Source organism: Pimephales promelas, chromosome 22, assembly GCF_988280905.1.
Source record: "Pimephales promelas chromosome 22, fPimPro1.hap1.1, whole genome shotgun sequence".
In the NCBI taxonomy this organism is placed as follows: Eukaryota; Metazoa; Chordata; class Actinopteri; order Cypriniformes; family Leuciscidae; genus Pimephales; species Pimephales promelas.
Window position 1 is genome coordinate 25,079,045 of NC_142790.1, and position 17,790 is coordinate 25,096,834.

Consider the following 17,790-nt stretch of genomic DNA (forward strand, 5'->3'; position numbering starts at 1 on the left):
AATGCTCGCCTTGCTCTGTTCTGTGATGCGCATTTGTGACTCTCCTGTTCGAACTCGTTTATCAAATTGAACAAATCTTTTCTCGAGTCAATTCGTTCGTTGTAACTGGATGTCGTTCGCAGTGGATGCGATTATCGAACCAAATGACACGAAAAAGATTCGTTCATTTTGAGAAACGAGTTCGAAAAGGAGAGAGATACATGGACTACAACTTTGTGCCAATGAGATTTCATCCTTGTGACCCAGCACAATGCAACAGAACGCAGTGGATGCGCTTGTTGGTTTATCATGTCACATCTGGTTAGGACACAGTGTAAACCTGCACAGGAAATGGAGCGAACAGAACGCAGGAAGACTGGCTAGTGGAACAATCACGATGACATCAAGAGTTTAATGAGCAACAGAAGGACCGTGTGTTGCTTTCTTAAGAGGAACGTGATATTTGAAACCAGGTCCTGGCCATTCGTCAGAGCAGAACTGGTGCATGCTGGAGCTCCATGTGTTTCTCAAGGACATTTAGGTGACCCCTTCTGATCAGATCACATCTACACAAGGCGGTCCATGTCCATATGTGAACATACTCTTAAAGGGATAGTTCACCCAAAAATGAAAATTCTGTCAGTATATACTCCCCCTCATGTTGTTCCAACCCTGTAAGACCTTCGTTCATCTTCGGATCACAAATTAAGATATTTTTGATGAAATCTGAGAGCTGGATCACTCATCATACTAGTCCATAGGCTTCTTGAGGGATTGAAACTTGCCGGCCTCGAAAAGTTATTAAAGACATCGTTAAAATAGTCTGAGTGATTACAGTGACTCAATCTTAAGTTTATCAAGCGACGAGAACACTTTTTGTGCGCAAAAACAAACAAAAATAACGACTTTATTTTAACTATTCACTTCCTTCTTTATGAGCCTCTAGTCAGTTAACGTAAAGTGATAGCGTAGAGCTGGTCATGTGTGTGATACGTGTGACGTACAATAACAGAAGCTTACGTTATTAAACTAGTAACCTGACTCGAGGCAGAGAGAGAAGTAAATGAATGAAACTTTCGTCCGTCGGGTTCGATTTTCTGCGTTTTTCGCATCCGTAGCAAGCCGTTTGAATGGTGTTTTGACAATTCAGAGCCACTGAATCACGAAAACGAAAAAACGCATATGAAAATTTCAGACTCCGTATGCAATGGCCTAGTTTTTGAGCATTGGTGTTTTTTTGTTTGTTTGTTTAGTTTTTTATAGTTGCCTCGTATTTTCACGTGTTCAGGTTTAGGTTGCAATGGATTGTTTTGTCAGGGCTCAGTGCATCAGACTAAATGGATATTTCATAAGTACATTTATTTAATAGTTTTCTATACACACTGGCCAAATGCCTAATGTAACCCATTTACCACAAGAGCTTCTCTGGACGTGTCTGGCTCTATCCTTTGTGTGTGTGTGTGTGTCAGTGGTACTAAAGCTTTCCAAAGGAAAATGTGTACTGAGATTTTATTTTATTATGATGTCTGCAATGTTGCTCAAGCTCTCTCTTTTACACTTCTTTTTAAGCAATCCCACTGTTATGTGTGAGGATTTCTTTGCCCTTACTCCCCATTTCTCCTCTTTCCTTTGTTCTTTAATTCTCTCTCCCCTTCTTGTACTCCCCATTCCTTTTATGCTATTTGTTCTCTCTCTTTTTCTCTCTCCCACTCATCTTCTCTTCTGATATCTTCGTTTTTTTGGGGGTTTTTTTGTACTGACCATCTCTTTATCTCAGCCTCTTTTCATCTGTCTCAATTTCTATCAGGCAAAGATCTCTCTCTAAATTGGTAATCGTCCTCTATCTCTCTCAGGAGATAGCTGGCATCTCTTCTCTATGTGATCAATGACTGGTGATGTTCTGGCTGTTTCTGTCAAAATTATCCCTCTGATGCACCAATTTTTTTTCTTTGTCTTGTCCTGAATGACACCTTCATCTTTTACTCTCAATTTATATATTTATATATACACATTCGGTAACACTTTACAATAAGGTTCATTAGTTAACATTAGTAAATGCATTAACTAACATGAACTAACGATGAGCAATGCATTAGTTACAGTGTTTATTAATCTTTGTTAATGTTAGTTAATACAAATACAGCTGTTCATTGTGCGTTCATGTTACAGTAGTTCACAGTCCATTAACTAATGTTAACTAATACAACCTTTGATTTTAATAATGTATTAGTAAATGTTGGAATTAATATTAACTAAGATTAATAAATGATGATGAAGTATTGTTCACATATTGTACATGTTAACTAATGTAGTTAACTAATGTTAACTAATGAACCTTATTGTAAAGTGTTACCACACATTCTTTAGGGCGGTCAATAGGCACACATTTATTGTGAAATAAAACCAATTAAAAGCCTAAATTCTATCTGTCCATCATATAAAGTGATCGAGTCTCTTTATGAACTTTTTGAAGCGTCAAAGTGCCAGTTGTGTATCTGTCAATGGAGGGACAAAAAACTCATGATTAGTGAGATTAGGACTAATGATGAGTGATTAAGGACAGAATTGAATGATTTAGCTAGAACAGATGTTTGCCCTCTAGTTGCACTTTTCTCTCTTGTCTCTCTTTCACATAGTCTAGATTTAAGTGCAGTTACCCCATGGGCACGGTTGCTGCACAAACATCATGACTGATATCCTTGTGTGGCATCACAACAGACACACTCTCCTCTGTTCCGTGTCGTCAAAGCCTGTACTATCCAATCACGAGGTCCACACAAACATTGCAACATCATGTTCAGCCACACAGCTCTCATTCAAAACCCTTTTCAATCCATCACACTGTTGAAGCTTGCATGAGGGTTTTGTGTTCTCGGGGGTTACAGCACACAGGATCCATTTAGACCTGCTGAAACGCATGTCAGTAAACCTCTCCAACCTGCAGACAGAGGTTCTGTGGGGACCAGGAGACCTGACAGGGGGAATTGAAGTTTATTTCGCATGTAGAGTTGGGCTGGGTGGGACCAGACCGGGCAGGAAGTCAATCAGCCCTGCCTGATATTTGGTTTATTTACACAATGGGCAAACCGAGGGATGGAGTTAAAGAAACGTGAGCGGTGGAAGAAAGGAAAAGGAAGAGCACATGCACTCTAAAAATTGCTGGGTTGTTTTAACCCAACTTTGGGTCAAATATGGACAAACCCAGCCATTGGGTCATTTTTTTTATTACATTTTAACCCAACGTTTTGGTTTGTCCATATTTGACCCAAAGATGGGTTAAAGCAACCTAGCATTTTTTGAGTGTACTGTTGGTTTGGGGCAGATATGATCTGAACCATAAAATGCTAATTCTGTTATTATCCTTTTGATCTTTTTTATTGTATAAAAAGAAGGATTGAACATTTGGCTAAATTTCTTTTGTGTTAAATTCAAATAAAATTTTCGAAGTTGTAAATAAAACAGATTGTTTTACAAGAAAATGCTGGTTCAAAATTTCATGTTTCATGTATTGTGGTTGAAAATGAGAATCGGGTTGATGTCAGAAACCAACATACGTCGGCTTCGACACTGTAAAAAGTAAGTAAGTAAGTAAGTTCATTGAACTGGAAAAAGTGAGTTAATACAATGAAGGAGATTAATTTAACCATCAGAAACTCAAAATGATATGTTATCTGAACTAAATAAATTATTTAAGTTGATTTGACAAAAGAAAAAATGTTATGATTACTACACTGTAAAAAAATATTGTTGGTTTAACTTAAAGTAAGTAACCTGGGTTGCCTTAAAATTTTAAGTTGATTGAACTGGAAAAAGTGAGTTAATACAATGAAGGAGATTAATTTAACCATCAGAAACTCAAAATAATAAGTTCTCAACTAAATGAAATAATTTGATTTGACAAAAGAAAATACACATTGGGTTCTGACGTCAACCCGACTTTCATTTCCAACCAAAATCATCCAGTGACTTTTCTACTCAAGGACCTTGACAGAAATTTAGTGGAGTAAAAAGTATGTTATGTAATGACATTAAAGCAAAAAGTTTCCAGAAAAAATAATACTCAAGTAAAGTACAGATACTGTAAAAATGTACTTAAGTACAATACTCAAGTAAATGTGCTTTGTTACTCTCCACCTCTGACCTTAAAGGTGTATTGCGCAATATTTCATAATAGTTAAAAATAAAAAAATTTCTAACCCATACATGCTTAAGGTTAACCTTCGGTTAAAGGTTAAACAATTGCCTGATGGGCTGAATGAGCCCTTCTCTGATCACTGCGATTGCCTCTATAATCCTTTACAGTAAAATTAATAATAGGGATTTGGGACGGATTTTGAGACGTCATGCGCGTTCACGCTCACCTGGCTATGTCTGGCGGGTTTGTGTATTCGCCGCCATTCTCCGTATCAGCGAAGAAAACTTGAGAGACAAAATTTTAGTCAACTTTCGACAAAAGTAGAAGATGGATTCAAAGAGCTTGTAGTTCATTCCAAACCCCAATGCAAACTCCACGTAAAACAAAGAAAATAAAACTTTTGTCTAGTGCCAGGCGTCAGAATAAGACGAGAGTCAACATCGGGAAGCTTTCAACAAACGGAGAGATCTCCGGTCTGCTCTACGGCTCAAAAGGGATCCTATACAAAGTAATGACTTATATTGTTCATGAACGTGTTTCCATAATAATACAATCATAAGTGATACAGTAAACACATAAAACAGTTCAACATGGAGATAGATGGAAAAAAAGCAAAGTTTTCTACTACCCCTGTTTTCCCCTCACACATACAGTAAGTGTGTAATTTACTCAAATGCCTTTCCTTTCATATATTTAAAATGACTTGCAGATTTATAACTTTATTACCTCTGAAGACATTATGACTATAACAAAAGATATGAGCGGCTGATGGTCCTTTGGTTATGAACAGCTCGTGCAAGCGTATGCGTGTGCTCCATGAGCGTGCACACCTCTAGTTGCAGTTTCGCTCATCGCCAGAGGGGGCATAGTTCTGCAAAAACTCATAGACTTGCGCAATGCACCTTTAAGGTACTACTATGAACCTTTTTGTGGTAAAAAGGTACAAAGATGTCCTTTTATGCAGTGGAAAGCTGTTGTACCTCAAAACGTACAATTTGCACACCTTTTTTTCTGTGTGTATTTGCAGTTTTTTGTAAATAATGTAGAAATTTACTAAAAATTTAAAGGTGTAAATGAATTCCACATTTTTTTTTTTTTTGCAGTGCAGGTTTGGAATGATATGAGGGTTGATGAAATAATTAAATATTTTTGGTGAACTATCCCTTTAAGACAAAGGTAAACCTGCACTTAAACTGCAGCATGCACTCAGTCATATCAAAAAATGAACCACTATCAGAAGAGTATTTACACACGGCTCCAAATAAACCACAGGGCATTCTGTCTGATACCTCGCTGAGCTGGTCTGGCCCCGGAGGAATTCAATTATCCCGTACTTTGCCATATACCACTTTTTTGAGTCAACTACATGAGTGGAAATGGTGCATCATTTACTTCGATATGAGTATGCTGACTGCATTTTGTTATTTGCTGGCTGTAATTGATTAGTAGAGGAGAAGCACATTCAGAGAAAATGATCCAACTTCAGACTTCAGCTGTCAGACACCTAATTTCGATATATGTCATGCAAACCAGGGCACAATTTCTTCATCAAGACCTTTTGATGCCCTGTAAACTGCTAACCCCGACTTGTTTTGAATGCAGGCCTCTAATGCTTTCTATGTTTTGTTGTTGTCATGAACAAACAAAATTGCAGAAGATTGTTAACCAACTTGGGCTCCATAGCTGCCAGTCAGTAGATCACGCACAGAAGTTTCCACTACCATCGACTCTTTTATGGGATCGCGCTCTCACGCTAATTTGCCCTGTTTAGTAAACCAGGTTATACAGGGCCAAGATTTCAGACCAATCAGATTAGAGTGGGTGGGACTACCCAGCGTACAGTAACGTGACAGCAATAATCTAAGCATCTAAGGATGACTAGGAAATAAACAGCCGTGATGAATTGCTTCTTGTTTTATTGCATTGACACATGGTGTAACTCAGCCATTGAAACAAATAAATAATAGTTGTAGATACAAGTTTCCTTTTTAGATACTTTGTTTTGTATTAATGAGACCTTTATTGATTCAGGTAAATTGTAGGAGGTTTGGTTTGTTTTAATGCCTTTTAGCTAAAGCGTTGCAGACATTGGCTTCTCTACCCTCACTCTCTCTTTGAACATCATCCAGAGATGCTGCATTAAGGGTTTGTTCCTGTAAGACGCTCTAGGTCTCTAAATCAGACCTCTCACTCGCCGTCTCTGCACTAACGGCCGGCCAAGCCAAGACTCTCTTTGGCAGCGTCCTCGCTTTTTTTTTTCTCCATTACTTTAATTGCCTTTAACCTATAATCAATGTTCATACAGTGAGGGAAAGAACGAAGCATTTCTGTGTCAGTCACTCTGATTAAATTTAGTCCCAGCCGCTTCGACATGCACAATAGCGTTCTCTGGATGTCTTTCAAAAGTTTCTTTACACGTTGAATGAGCAAGTTATTGGAGATGCAGTGTCATTGTTCAGCTATCGTTCATCCGCTTAAGAAGATGTATCTGTCATTTTGTTCTTGTCTGTCTTTTGGATGTTATTTATAATGTTGGGGAAGCAACTTTGTAGCCTGCCAGGATACAAGTAATTATGTAAAGAGCTTAACTACAGTCATAACACTTCAAAAGTTTGGGGTCAAGATATATTTTTTTGAAAGAAATTAATACTTTTATTCAGCAAAGATGCATGTGGGATGTATTTAAAAATTTCATCCCACAAAGATAAATCAGCATATTAGAAAAAAATGTCATGATTTCATTTTAGAATGATTTCTGTGACACTGAAGACTGGAGTGACGATGCTGAAAACGTAGCTTTGCCGTCACAGGAATAACATTAAAAAAAATATTCAAATTGAAAAGTTATTTTAAGTTGTAAAATATATCACAGTATTACTGTATTTTTGTTTATCGAATAAATGCAGCTTTGGTGAGCATAAGAGACGTCTTTCAAAAAGTCTTACCAACCCAAACTTTTGAACGGTAGTGTATATTCCTAGTTTTCATAATCGTAATAATTATAATATATATATATATGAGCACGAAGACCATTTAGAATGAAAGATTGTTTAGAACTAAACAGTGTTTGTTCACGTTACACCGTTACTTGTTGGAAAAGTAGATTGTTACTGGAAAAAGGTTGTTAGAGAAAAAGTATTTTCAAGATTATCTACTCCAACACTACTGATAAATATAGAGAAGTTAGTTGAATTGCTACTTTTAGTTAGTTATTTATAGAGCCCGACCGATAAAGGATTTTGAAGGCCAATACCGATACAAATATTTGTTGGTTTTAAAGGGTTAGTTCACCCAAAAATGAAAATTAAGTCATTAATTACTCACCCCCATGCTGTACCAACCCCGTAAGACCTTCGTTCGTCTTCGGAACACAAATGAAGATATTTTTGATTAAATTTGAGAGCTGTATAACTACCACATTGGCTGCCTAAGGGACTGCCTCTTGACGGCCCAGAAAGTCAATGAAGAAAATGTTTAAATATCCCAAGTGACTACCGTGGCTCAACTATATGTTTATCAAGCGACGCGAATACTTTTTGTGCGAAAAAACAAACAAAAATAACGAGTTTATTCGACTATTTCTTTTCTTCCTTGTAGGCCAGAACGAGACTTCCTTATAGATTTCCACGACGCATGCGCGAGAATTGCGATCTGCTCACACCAGCTTACACTACTTCAGATCGCAATTCTCGCGCATGCGTCGTGGAAATCTATAAGGAAGTCTCGTTCTGGCCTACAAGGAAGAAAAGAAATAGTCGAATAAACTCGTTATTTTTGTTTGTTTTTTCGCACAAAAAGTATTCTCGTCGCTTGATAAACATATAGTTGAGCCACGGTAGTCACTTGGGATATTTAAACATTTTCTTCATTGACTTTCTGGGCCGTCAAGAGGCAGTCCCTTAGGCAGCCAATGTGGTAGTTATACAGCTCTCAAATTTAATCAAATATCTTCATTTGTGTTCCGAAGACGAACGAAGGTCTTACGGGGTTGGTACAGCATGGGGGTGAGTAATTAATGACTTAATTTTCATTTTTGGGTGAACTAACCCTTTAAAATCCGATATTCCGATATATCGGTCGATATTTTTATTTTTTATTTATTTTTTTATTTCAGAAACGTGCAACAAAACATTAACAGATTTCCCTAACATCCCCATCAGTTTTTATAATTGTTATTCAAACAATGTATGCCTCGTGACCAACTCAACGAGTGTTGCCAACAGGGACGGTGTAGAGTGCCCTCTGGTGACAAACTATACAACTCCAACACTCATGACATGGTTGAAGCGTGTTTCGTCCATTTTTTTTAATATTCATTTATCGGCCATTATAAGTGCCGATACCGATAGTTTGGAAAATCCATAATATCGGCCGATAATATCGGCCTGCCGATAAATCGGTCTGGCTCTAGTTATTTCCCAACACTGTTTATAGATTATAAGAGAAAGCAATGAGGCCTCACTCCTGAATTCACTGTCAGCTTGCGCAACAGAAGAAACAGCCAGTGGAACAGAGAGAGAGAGAGAGTTATGAGCTCAGAGTTAGAGACGAAATGCTCACGCAGTGCCTTCCATCTGGACTGCTTGGTCAGGACCGGTCTGATGCCCAATGAAGGTGAGAAAACATAGTCTGTGTCTTTCCAAAGAGTCAGCAAACATGCATTCACACACAAACACGCGTGCATCTGAGGCAAGACTCTCCAGGTAATACTTCAAACAAGATGTCTAAAACTCAAATACTGATTCCAATGACCTTTGGCCATGTTGCATCTGACTAAATCCGGTTCCTCATCCTGAGGCCGCTGGGATGTGTACGTGCCAAGTGGATCTGAATGAAACCTCAGCTCAGACTCTTGGTTTGGCACGGCAGTTCTCTGTCTTGTATGTCGCATGAACCAAAAAAAAAAAAAAAAAACTGCACAAAAAAAAAACAACTGTTATTTTTTACAGATGAATAATCAGTGTTGGGCTGTTACTGTAAATAACTACACTAACAGTGGCAATTCTACCGATTACAAAAAGGGAATTTCTATCAAAATGCTAATTGTCTTATACGTCACACTGCATTGCACAAACTTTATAGCCCAAATTACATAAAACGCGCTCTCCTAAAATGGCATCACCTCTCATATGTTGCACTGGTCCCAGTTCATTTTAATGAATTAGTTTGTCCTATACTAACTTTTTTTTCAGAAAATGATTCTGATTCATAGATGTTTTTTTTTTTTGGTGAAATATTTATCATACGAATATTGTCTAAAATAATAATATTGTCTAGTTTCTTTGTTGTGTTTAGTGTAAATAAATAAGGTTTGGAGTCAGTAAGTGTATCATCAGGCTGCATTTGTTTGATCAAAATTTACTAAAAACAGTAATATTGTAAAATATTATTACTATTTAAAATAATGTTTTTCTATTTTGATATATTTAAAAAAAAAAAAATTTCCCGTGATACAAAGCTGAATTTTCAGCATAATTTCTCCAGTCTTGAGAGTCACATGATCCTTCAGACATTTCTTCTGATTTGCTGCTCAAAAAACATTCCTTATTAATATAAGTTTTGAAAACGGTTGTGCTGCTTAATATTTTTGTGGAAACTATAATGTGTTTTTTTAATATAGACACTAAATGACAAATTATACATAATAGTTTGTTTTTTCATAATCCACAATTATAATTTATACTTATTTAAGGCTTAAAACAGAACTTTAACAAGCTACAGGCACGACCAGAGGCACAGATATGAAGATCAAAAAAACGTGTGTGAGATAGCGGTTTGTTTAAGACTCTACTGACCCATTTTATATCAAATTGAACATCAAACTATTTATGGAGTCTTACATAAGTGTATAATCTTAGAGGTAAAAAGGGTCTAACGGTGCTGTGGGACTGAGATCAGCTTTAGAGAGATTCCAGCAACCTTCTATTGTATTTATATAGAGTGTGATAATACCCAGGCACCGAGACAAAAGCTTTCACGGGCAAAAAATTAACAGCAAATGTATGCAAATCAAACTTTAATTCATTCTCAGCTGCTAAAAGGCCAGAGCTGAAGACATAAATCAAAACTGAAACCAACAAAACGGCCCTAAACACATGCATGGACACAAAAGCATTAAATTACCCACAATGCTCGGAGGGAATGATATAGTGCCCAGTGTGTCACTCGATCACTCATCTCTAGAATAATGTCAGACGCGCCTTCTAACCCAGCGCTCGCTCTCTGTATCTGTCTTTGTCATTCCCCATGCTCTTGTTTTAGCTGCACTGAAATCATTTGCATTACAGAAATAATACAGGAATGAATCTAGACACTCCAAGGGATCAATTCACAAAACAATGGTGCAACTTTTGCTCTCATTAGGAGTGTAATTTGTCATTTTTTAAAGGGGTGATGACCTCTTAGATGTCAAAAGCGCAAGGAAAATTTCATTTCTCAGTTCATCATATTATAAGAATATTCTGTAAGTTTCAGAACTGAAAACGTCCTTGTTAGTCCAATAAAAACTTTTATTGACACCAGCCCCAGCAAACGACTCGTTTTTCCAAGTGGGGAACTATGACGTCAAAGAGGATAAAACACCACCCCTGCAGAAGGAGATCGTTTCCAATACTCGCAATTCCAACTCCTGACTCGCTACAGTGGTTTTGACGAAACAAGCTGGTTTTTATACTGCCGCTCGTACCAAGAGTGTGGTGAGCTGAAACCTGCGTATGTCACAAAGTGCAGAACATCCAATAGGAAAATTCAACTGCAGTAGCCACCGTTCAACCTGACGAGGGCAGCACTAAGACGTTTTTACACCATATATTGTAGAAATAAAACACTTTATACACAAATGTCAAAAAAGTTACTCGAATCAATGACTGGTATTAATAAAGATCCATTCTTACAGATCATTAACTAAAAAAAGTTGGTTTAGGGTTTAGTTACTCTTAATACAAAATATAATAATAAAGTCAGATTAATAAAGCCAATTTAAACATTTTTAAAAACATTTTACCAACATATTTATGCTAGCTGCACTTTTAAAAGGCGTTTTCCCATTGAAGAACCATGTTTGGTTCCTCAAAGAACCTTCCAGTAAAGAGTTCAGTAGAAGGATATGTGAAATAGGCCCTATAAATGTTTTTGACAGGAATGCAATGACAGTAAAACCACTTCCTTATTCAGTTTTAGTCAGCGAGCAGAGGTCAGGGAAATAAGATTTCTGCTTGAGTCATACAGATGAAAAATCATGTTGTCACGTCTGCCTTTGCTAATACATGAGAAATCAGGCCTGTCTCACTCACGGACTGTCCAGGCAAAGTGTGATTCTGTTGAAGTTTGTGTGTGCATCTCTGAGAGGGAGAAAGAAAAAAAAAGTTTGAGGGTCTGCTTGTGTGTATCTTTATCACCTGCACTTTGCAAATGAAGTTGGCTCGGCTGCATGGCTTCAGGCTTGAATCTAATTTATGAGCTCTGCAGCAACACTTGCATTAAGAATATCAGACTCACCATTTGCTGACACTCATCACACTGGCCACTGGGCAACCGAGCCAATGTCTCCAACAGCAGTCTGTCTGGGATGCTATTGACTTAAAAGTGTGTGTCCTGTCCTGAATGTTATGTACTTCTTGCATACTGCTTACTGTGCAGTGGAGAGTGAAAAAAATAATCCTGTAAAAAGAACGGTAAACTACTGGCAGCTGTGGTTACCAGCATCATACCGTAAAAATACGGTGTGTTACTGTTTTTGAAATTAACAGCTAAACGCCGTATTGTCAGCTGCAGTATAAAACTTCACTGTGAAAAATAATCCTGTAAAAAAACGGTAAACTACTGGCAGCTGTGGTTACCAGCATCATACTGTAAAAATACGGTGTGTTACTGTTTTTGAAATTAACAGTTAAATGCCGTATTGTCAGCTACAGTATACAACTTCACTGTGAAAGATAATCCTGTAAAAAAAACGGTAAAATACTGGCAGCTGTGGTTGCCAGCATTATACCGTAAAAATACGGTGTGTTACTGTTTTTGAAATGAACAGTTAAATACTGTATTGTCAGCTACAGTATACAACTTTAACACAAAAACACTAACACACCGTATAGTAACAGTATGATGCTGGCAACCACAGCTGCCAGTAGTTTACCGCTTTTTTTACAGGATTTTTTTTTACAGTGACAGTATAAAAAGTGGACAGAGCCATATCATTGGAACTCCATTGAGACAAGTGAAGCCCATTTTTAGCGATTTTTTAGGACTTCCGTTCCTGACGCGCAGACTCAAACCGACTCAAACAGAGCTTGACGACGTAGATGTGACGTGAGCAACCCGTCTGTCTTCTAGAAATCTGAATCATCCCTTCCGAAACTCACAGAGAGGGGTAGGTCATTCGTATGAATTCATACGAATTGGCCAATTCGTAAAATATGTACGATTTAGCAAAAATCGTACTAATTCGTACGAGTGTGGTCATACGAATTTGATATTTTAGTATCCGTTTTAGACACAGTGTGCTTTGATAAACCTCTTTGAGGGGTGCCGCTCGCCTGATTTCCAAGATTAGGTGCCGATTGTGTGGCTTGGAATAATCTCCCTCTCTGAGCTGTCAAAACAATGCTGTTGTCGACATCTGATGCAAATGAGCCCACCGTCTGTGAGAGGAATTATTCCCTTGACAGAAAAATCACTCCAGATTCTGGGAATAAGCATCTCCAGCCAGGCAGCACATTCTGGGCCACGACAGTGCATCTAACTTCTGCTTAACCTTCATTTAGTCCACACAGGGCACAGCACGATTGCCTCTGAGAAATTGAATGTAAACAGCTGATAGGTGGCGGGAAACACGATCAAGGAGGAGCGAAATAGGTGAGAGCTGGAAAAGAGATGGATGACAGATATAGAGTGAAAGAGAGAGGTGGCCAGTGGGATGGCTGGTGAAGTAATGGCTCTCAGAATGTGATGTTCCATTAGCGAAAGCAGCAGAGACACTCTTAATACAGCTATCAATCAAAAGCAAAGCGAATCACGTGGTCAGAATCTCCTCTCATCGTAGCATAACAGATGAACAGAGCAGCGCATCATCGCTTGAGTCACGAGTGCTCTTATGGGACGAAAAAACAAAACAAAAAAAACATGAAAAATAGCAAGTAGTGAAGACAAAAGAAAAAAAAACAATAAAAGATACTAAAAGAGAGTATACAATAAATATAGGCTAAACTACTTTTTTCGGGTCATTAAATATTTTTTTAAATAAATCTCTGTAACACTTAATTTTACGACTAGTCGACTACCTATATATATATATATATATATATATATATTTATAAATGTTTAATTTTCAACCCACAGATGTCAAAATTACCCTTTTATAACTTTTATGAATCTCCTTTGATGCATTCCTTCATGTTTTTTTTGGTTTGTTTGTTTGGTTCTTTTTTTTTCTTTTTTTTTGTCAAAGATGCCCCAGTGGTCCCAGACTTTAATAAAAGCTAAGGAAACATCAGTGCTTATCTGAGGATCAAAGAAGCTAACCTGACATCAGTTCTGATAATTCAATGATCCAAGACATTGTGCATCTGTATCTGGATGAGGTCATTTTTGGGACCTGCTGTCAGACATAATCATACCTGTGATTCTTTGTCCTGAAATAGGCATGAACTAACCCTTAAGGCATAACAAAGAGTGGTCTGTGCCTGCTATTTCGTCAGCCAACTCTGACCTTTACTGCATCAATATTACTTAATATCAGCATGGCTATTGTTGCTACGGAGATGGCACAAGACTGACCCGCCTCCATCTGCCTTAATGAGGCACCGGAAATTTCACAGCTCGAATAGATCAGCCTGTCTCAATGACAAGCAGAACTAACACACAGACAGAGATGAATCTCATCAGACATGTCAAGAACATTTCCATGTACTATTTTAACCCCAAATCAAAAGAAAGAATACCTTGTTTTATATTATCACATTATTTCCATGTCAATGACTGTTGTTCATTATTTTCATGATATTTATTTTGCTGCTTCTATCAGGAATATACTGATAGTGAAAAACTGGTAAATTCAGATAATTTGTAATTTTTTCAATATTGCTTTATTTCCCAAAATTTCCTTATTTCCTTCCTTCCTTCCATCCATCCATCCTTCCCTCTTTCCATCCATTCATCCTTCCATCCTTCCTTCCTTCCTTCCTTCCATCCATTCATTCATCCTTCCCTCCATCCATCCATCCTTCCCTCTATCCATCCATCCATCCCTCCTTCCCTCCCTCCTTCCTTCCTTCCTTCCCTCCATCCATCCTTCCTTCCATCCATCCTTCCTTCCTTCCTTCCTTCCTTCCTTCCTTCCTTCCTTCCTTCCTTCCTTCCTTCCTTCCTTCCATCCATCCTTCCTTACATCCTTGAATCCATCCTTCCCTCCTTCCATCCTTCCATCCATCCTTCCCTCCTTCCTTCCTTCCTTCCATCCATCCATCCATCCATCCATCCTTCCTTCCTTCCTTCCATCCATCCTTCCATCCATCCTTCCTTACTTCCATCCATTGATCCATCCTTCCTTCCATCCTTCCCTCCATCCATCCATCCTTCCTTCCTTCCTTCCTTCCTTCCTTCCATCCTTCCCTCCATCCATCCATCCTTCCTTCCTTCCATCCATCCTTCCCTACTTCCATCCATTGATCCATCCTTCCCTCCTTTCTTCCATCCATCCATCCATCCCTCCCTCCCTCCATCCATCCATCCATCCATCCCTCCCTCCATCCTTCCTTCCATCCATCCATCCATAATTTCCTCCTTCCTTCCTTCCATCCATCCTTCCCTCCTTCCATCCATCCATCCATCCATCCATCCATCCTTCCCTCCTTCCATCCATCCATCCATCCATCCATCCCTCCCTCCATCCTTCCTTCCTTCCATCCATCCATCCATAATTTCCTCCTTCCTTCCATCCATCCATCCATCCATCCATCCTTCCCTCCTTCCATCCATCCATCCATAATTTCCTCCTTCCTTCCTTCCATCCTTCCATCCATCCTTCCTTCCTTCCCTCCTTCCATCCATCCATCCTTCCTTCCATCCATCCTTCCCTCCTTCCATACTTCCATCCATCCATCCTTCCTTCCTCCCTTCCATCCTTCCCTCCATCCATCCTTCCCTCCTTCCATACTTCCATCCATCCATCCTTCCCTCCTTCCTTCCTTCCATCCATCCATCCTTCCATCCTTCCTTCCATCCATCCATCCATCCATCCATCCATCCTTCCTTCCTTCCATCCATCCATCCATCTTTCCTTCCATCCGTCCCTCCATCCATCCATCCATCCTTCCATCCATCCATCCATCCATCCTTCCATCCATCCTTCCATCCATCAATCCATCCATCCATCCTTCCATCCATCCATCCATCCATCCATCCATCCATCCATCCATCCATCCTTCCCTCCTTCCCTCCTTCCTTCCTTCCCTCCTTCCTTCCTTCCTTCCATCCTTCCCTCCTTCCTTCCATCCATCCATTCATCCAGCTTCCCTCCCTCCCTTCCTTCCTTCCATCTTTTTTATTATTGTTTAAGTGTTAAAAGTAAATGTAGCCATCTCAACATTTTAATGCACAGTATAAAAACCGTATATGTATTTTGCATTTTTTTAAAGATTATATTAATCAGTGTTAAATGACAGCAAGGTAACCTGAATAAAAAATAGGGGATTTGTAAAATAGTGTAAATCCCTAATCATTGCATTACTGTCATTTTCCCGTCTTTTCAGCAGGATACCCATCAAGATCATTCATCTGTGGCCTTTTCTATAAACAGACACACCAGTTTACCAACAAAGGTTCTCATAGCTGACGTTTTCTTGTAATCGACCCTAATTGCCAAGCATAAATCCCCCAGCATGCATTCAATTTACATCTACATGGCTCCATGATCATATCTCCTGACAGAGATCAATTTGTTTCTCAATGTCACGCACGCAATCAATCTCAATTGTCAATCAAACTGAAGAAAGCTACCTGTGACAAATGTTTATGTTTTTATGCAGTAACAGAAATAGAGATGAGGTCAAATTACTCAGCCAGTGATTGACAGCTTCCTCCCTCACCTCAGCTCCTCTAACAGCGCCGCCTCCCAAGTGTTAGAGCGCTTTCATCTGATTCATCTCACTGACACTGCATCTCAGCTGATGTGATCAGCGTTGCAGGGAACTGTGGCTATGACTCATGGGGCTAAAGGTCTGTTATACAGAATCCCCTGCTGATTGCCTGGAACCAAAGCCTTCGCTAAATGACGCAAATCATCAAACATAAACACTGAGAAGGCAATAAGACTCAAATATCAGCATGCTTCATTCATTCTGCTCATCAGAAATAACAGCACTCGAATCAAATCCACCAGACGTCCATGAGAGAGTAAATCTCCTCGTGCAGAGAAACAGGAGAGATTCATTGCTATTAAAAATTCACAATCATTTTGGTTGAGTTAGTAATCATTACTTGACTTTTGAAGCACAAATGGTGCCTGTGATATATAACATTAAATTAGGCAAGCTGATCAGATGGATAAATAAATATTGAAAGAAGTTAATGAAGATAGATTTTTGACAGCTGCAAGATATTATAGTTTCATCATTCTGGCTCTTGCGCAAACTAACTCTGGCTTATTATATTGTCCTCTGGGATATTTGATTCTGATTGGTAAATTATCTTTAACCATCTCCCCGAACTTAACACTGACGAAAGAGAATATTTAAAGGTTCCCCGCTGGTTTGTTTTCTGCCAAAATTAGTGCTTGATGGTTTTACGTTTGAAAATTAACAAAATAAGACAACCATAAATATTAGTATTGTAATTTTATAGCTGTACTGTCAAATAAAATTGTTATCATCATTATTGTTATATTCTTCTTAAATACTTTACAGTGAAATATTACAATTACTATTTGGGATTGCATGTATTGCGCATGATTTTCTCATTCCCACAGATTTTGTGCTCGCACATAAATCCACCTCTCAGTACTAAATTGAGATCCTTTTCACTGCTTATTGCATCTGAACAGTAAAATACACACAAAATAATATAAAAAAAATCAGATCTTGACGAGTATTCATTGAACGTTAACAGTTGAGAAAGACAACGCATGTATAACAGTATAATGAATATGTGCGTCAGGTCTTAAAGTGACAGCAGCCTAACAAACCAGCTCCCAAATTATGAGATAATATTAAAAATATCTTTATGGCAGTTTTTCCTCATGGTATCGATGTCAAAATTGTGGCCTCACACAGCGGTTGTGTCAGGATTCCAGCTTCACTCACTCCTCCCACTCGTCCACGGTCCCCTGAGTTTTAATCACCATCGCCTGCACCTAATCAGTTCACCTCCCTATATATTCAACTCCTCTTCACACACTCATTGTCTGGTCTTGTCTCTACATGACACTACAGACTATCACACTACTTACCTGCCATTTACCCGCTACCTGAGCTCCATCCATCAATCACCTGCTAACCTTCACACGGAAGTTCAGTCTCCGAACATCAGCCTGTTCCCGGTGGCTCTCCATCCGCATCTGTAAACAAAGACTCTGGTTATCCTTCAGCTAAGTTCTATCTTCAATATCGTCTGCTTGCTTACTCACCGTATCTCTGTCTGGATCTGCAACCTGTAAATAAACACTATTTCACTTGCCACCTGTC

General features: G+C 38.6%; 1 protein-coding gene across 1 annotated transcript in view; it reads right to left on the reverse strand.

Moving 5' to 3' along the window:
- The window catches only part of mmp16a (matrix metallopeptidase 16a (membrane-inserted)), a 147,979-nt gene extending 130,325 nt beyond the window's left edge, over window positions 1-17,654 (reverse strand). The window contains exon 1 of the mRNA XM_039684830.2: window positions 17,556-17,654. The gene's annotated coding sequence lies outside the window, so the exon portion shown is untranslated. The remainder of the gene's footprint in view (window positions 1-17,555) is intronic.
- Window positions 17,655-17,790: the final 136 nt, after the last annotated feature.